This window comes from Megascapheus bottae, chromosome 6, assembly GCF_031878675.1.
Source record: "Megascapheus bottae isolate mThoBot1 chromosome 6, mThoBot2.hap1, whole genome shotgun sequence".
In the NCBI taxonomy this organism is placed as follows: Eukaryota; Metazoa; Chordata; class Mammalia; order Rodentia; family Geomyidae; genus Megascapheus; species Megascapheus bottae.
In genome coordinates, this window is record NC_143514.1 from 37064693 (window position 1) to 37069888 (window position 5196).

Sequence of the window (5196 nt, forward strand, 5' to 3'; positions counted from 1 at the left end):
TCAAATAAACAAGTAAATGTATATATAGTATACCAGTATACAAATTCAGATACAGTAACCTCATGAGGTTATCTAAAGAGAAAAGAAATAACTTCACATAGTACATTAAGAACAGCAATCACAAAGATAAACCTCTTGTTTCATTAACCTAGAGTTCATTTTGTTTAGACTCACCTTGTACAACCTTATGCACACAGCTGTTGAGCTATTGTGATCCTCTGTTAGGAGAATCCTAAATCTGTATTAATTATTACAAATGAGGGAAACCATGGAGCCTATACTCCTTTGGGACTGGCTTACTTCACCTAATATGCTTTTCTTTGGAGCATAGATGATACTTGGGTGTTTCTAAATACCATGTTTCTGAGTTGCAGCCTCATTTTCCTTAATTTATCCTTCCTCTTTCTGAATTTGTTTTTATTCAGCAGTCAATGCTTTAACTCCTTGAAGTTCTCTGTAACCTGATTGTTCCTGTGTATAGCATACTGTTCCTGATTAAGGATAATGATACTTTGCTCTCAGTATCATCTTTTTCCTCCAGTGATTTTTCTTTAGTTCTCCCAGAAGTGGGTAATTTTATATGTGTTTCCAAGTAAAAAGTTGCCTCAAATAACTAGTGCCTTTTTAAATTTTTATTTTTATTTTATTTTATTTTTATTTTTATTATAAAGGCTATATACAGAAGGGTGACAAATTACATAAGTCAAGCAATGAGTACATAACTTTTTGGACAATGTCACCTTTTCCCATGCTTGGCTTGAAGTGAACCCAAGCAACAAAGTCCCTGAGATCCTTCTATCAAATCTATCAACATGAGGTAGAGAAGAGAATAACAGGGGAGAGAGGAAATAAATCACAAAATTTAATAAGAGAGCGCTGGGAATGTGACTTAGTAGTAGATTGCTTGCCTACCATGCATGAAGCTCTGGGTTCCATTCCTCAGTACCATATACATAGAAAACGCTGGAACTAGCACTGTGGCTCAAGTGGTACAGTGCTAGTTGAGCAAAGGAAGCTCAGGGACAGTGCCCAGGCCCTGAGTTCAAGCCTTAGGACTGGCAAAAAAAAAAAAAAGTAATAACAATAAGAGATGCCTCTCAAGAAAGTCTTTTTCTGGTTCATTTATAACACAAACAATTTCAAACTATTCCATATAGTGATAATTATTGCTATCTGGTGGTGACTGAACTTTTTAAAACTATTTTGAGGCTCCCTCTTCTTGGCCTCTTCATCCGCGGCTAGGCCAAGGCTAGTCAGTTGCAGGGAATCCAGAAGCTCTTGCAGGGGGAGAAGCATGCTGCCTAGGTGTTCAAGGCCACAAGCACTCTGGGATACAATGGCAGTAGCAGCCTCAAGGTGGAGACCAAGGAAAAGATGATGATCCTCCAGAACTACTTACAGCAGAACAGGGAGGAAGTTCTAGGAAACTTCATGTGTGACATCCAGCCAGAAATTCACAAGAAGTCTGTTCTGTGAAAGACCTTAGTTCGTCATGCTGCAAGTAGGTCTGTTGGCTCAGCAGCCTCCTTTCTCATAACTTAGCATGCTCTTCTCCAAGGAAACAACACTAGGCCCATTGGGGAAAGGCAGGAAATAATCAGCCTCTACCTGTTGCTTCTCTCCGGGGCAGCAACATGGGAACGGGGAGGGACACACAGGGCCAGCCTGTAGTCCCCCAGGAGCTGAGCGAGATAGTAAGTGTTGAAGACCCAGCCCTCCCCCAATCACTGGGGAAGAAAAAACCACGCTGAGTCAGAAGCAGTGTTAACCATGAAAGCGCATCAGATCTCTCTGCTGATCTCTGCTGATCTCTGATGCTCTCAGATGCTCTCCTCTCTTTATTGCGTCAGACAATTAGTTATATACTGTTAGGGTAGGAGAAGGTGGGCACTGGGAAGCTAGCCAATAGGAAGAGGGCCTCTGTGCTACCACTAAGGATCTGGGTGGGGCTTTCAGGTACTGGGCAGGACAGGTGCAGGAAAGCAAGCCAGACTTTAGCTGCTGTGAGACCCACGAAACTGCGGGGTGTTCAATCGAGTCACGTACACAGAGATGCCTTAAGAGAGGTATGCAAAAGACCGAATGCCTGGACAAAGACCTTTAATTGCAGCTGAGCCAGAATCAGGCCTCAGAGATGGAAGCTAGGCCCCAACATCTACCCACCTTCACCTTGAGATGGCACTCCTTTGGGAGGAGCTACAACCATATTAGGCAACAAGAGCCCCTCAGAATGACCTTCAGATCTGGGTAGCTGCATGACCCTTTATCTATCACTTGGGTAGCAGCCATAAATCCTAGTCTGCCTTGTGATTCCCCTGGTCCACACATCCACACCAAGGACCCCACCTCCTAAACCTTATAGCTACATAAGTCATCTTAGACAATAGCCGGCACTTCTCTCTTGGGAGAAGGGTTCTTGTTGGTCCCTTTGCTGGCAATAAACCTTTCCTTTGTTCTTTGTACCTGATTGTCTGCATGGTTTTGGACAAAGTCTGTTATAGTCTAAGAAGGTCCCTTCACTTTTTGCAGAGTAGCCAATCTAGCTTCTTTGTATAAATTTGTGATTTATCAAAAGGTGTATCTTCATACTTACTATTTCTTAGGGGATCAATGAGTAAATGTTGTCTTATTACATGTTATTTGATGTGCTGATAATCATTTAAGAATAAAACCATTATCATGTGAAAAATACTTTACTGTTGGGCATCAATGGCTCATGCCTATAAACCTAGCTAATCAGGAGACTGAGATCTGAGGATCATAGTTTAAAGTCAGCCTGGGCAGGACAGTCCATGAGAATTTTAGTTCCAATTAACTGCCAAACATTAATTAACTACTAAAACAAAAAGCCAGAAGTAGAGCTGTGGTTCAAATTGTAGAGCACTAGCCTTGAGTCCACTTTTTTTTTTTTTTTTGCAGTTCTAAGGCTTGAACTCAAGGCCTGGGCACTGTCCATGGACACTTCTTGCTCAAGGCTAGCACTCCAGCTTTTTTGTTGTATGTGGTATGAAAGAATCTAACCCAGAGTTTCATGCATGACAGGCAAGCACTCTATCACTAGGCTCCCTCGAGTACAAAATTTTAGAGGCAGTGCCAAGCCCTAGAACTGGCACAATTCTTACTTAGATTAGCTACATATTTGGACAGTTTATCTAGCAGTTTTTTCTCTAACATTCAATTTTTAATTCTCAAACCAGTTGGCTAAAATGAGAACCACCCTCTCTTCAACCTGAACAATGAATAATCAAATGAATAACTAGTCTGTTAGTAACAGCCGCAGACTGCTCCAAGTCTAAACTGTAACTGAGTGGTTACAGTTTTTGTTTTGTTTGTCATGACTTAAAAATTAAAAACCCTGTCCATGGGCCGGGAGTTTAGCCTAGTGGTAGAGTGCTTTGCCTAGTATGCATGAAGACTGGGGTTCCTCGGCACCACATATATAGAAAAAAGCTGGAAGTGGAAGTGGTGCTGAGGCTCAAGTGGTAGAGCTCTAGCCTTGAGAAAGTCCAAGGCACTGAGCTCAAGTCCAGGACTGGCAAAAAAAAAAAAAAAAAAAAAAAAAAAAAACCCTATCCACATAACTTAGTGAAAACACACCCCACAGATATTGACAAATGGGGGAGGGGTTCTGAGTAACAGATGCATGTATGTCACTTGATTTCATAATGGTCCATGAAGCAACATCATTAGCATCCTCACTCTAACTTTGAGGCAGAATACTGAAGCTGAGCAGTTTAAGCTGCTAAAATGAAAGTCAGATTCCAATTTCTACTTTTCTATAATGGAAATCTGTAAAAAAGTTTTCATTTTCCCTCTAACTTCCAAAATTCTCCAGAAAAAAAATAAAAGTTAATTTTGCAGAAAGGAAAAACAAGCACTATTAGAGAGGTGTCAGCACCAAAGGAAAATATTGTAATTTTTTACTTATAAACTATTGACATTAACATACCTATTAGCTACAAAAGGATCTGTTTTGTTCTTTTCTTTTTGTGCCAGCACTTGAATTAAGGGTTGGAACTGTCTCTTTGCTTTTCCCCTCAAAGGCAGTCTCTAATATTCGAGTCACAGTTCTCCTTAAAGTAAATTAACCAGCAAAATGCTAGAAGGGTCTCATGAACTTTCCTGACCAGGATGGCTTTCAACTATGATCCTCAGATTTCAGTCACTTGTGCAGTGAGAATTACAGATGTGAGAGACCAGCATCCAGTTCAAATTCTGTTTTTAAATATTGTTTCAATAGTTCAATAAATTTACCATTTCAAATAATACATAAAAGACTCGCACGCCGAGGCGGACGGTTTCCACGGGACGCCGCGGTCGTTCCTGTCTGCCAGAAGCGGACTCAATACATAAAAATACAAAAGTAGAATTTAATCTATATAAACATAATTTATGATTAATAAAAGAATATTAAGCTTTGATACTAATATTGATTTATGTTTATAAAAAGTTAATATCTAGCTGAGACCTCTAAGAGTACTCATTAGGATTAAAAAAGACCCATGGGCCAGGCACTAGTGGGTTATGCCTATAATGCCTATACTCAGAAGACTGAGATCCAAGAATCCTAGTTCAAAGCCTGTCAGGAAACTCTTTCTCCAATTACCCAGCTAAAAAGCCAGGTGTGGATCGAGTGGTACAGTGCCAGCCCTGAGCTAAAAAAGTGGAGAGACAACACCCAGGCTCTGAGTTCAAGCCCCAGTTACTGACACCCCCCTTCTCTTCCCTCCCCAAAAGCCTCAAGAATGCAGAATAATGTTATATAATATAGGAATATCACAGTAGAAGTTGAGAGTATGGCTCAAGTGGGAAAGCACTTGCATTTGGCTCTGAGTTCACAAAAAGAATCACCTTTGATCAAGAAACCTCACAATGGGATATATTTGATAATCAAATTTATTTTAAAAACTAATATGTAATAAGTACAATGTTAAACCAGTAGAATTTCAAGTAGGCTTTTCAAAATTGATTTTTTGGGCTCATGGTAATTAAGTGTAAACCAGTGTTTTGAATTATCTTTTCAACAATATGTGAAAATCACACTCAGTTTAAGAACATTCATTTGGTAATTTAACTTCACACAAAATACCAGACATGAATTATCCATATACTGTATTCACAATCAAAATAAATTGTGGGCTATAAAAAGAACATAATCCCAAAAGCACCACAAAAAAATCTTACAGGTGTAAGAAA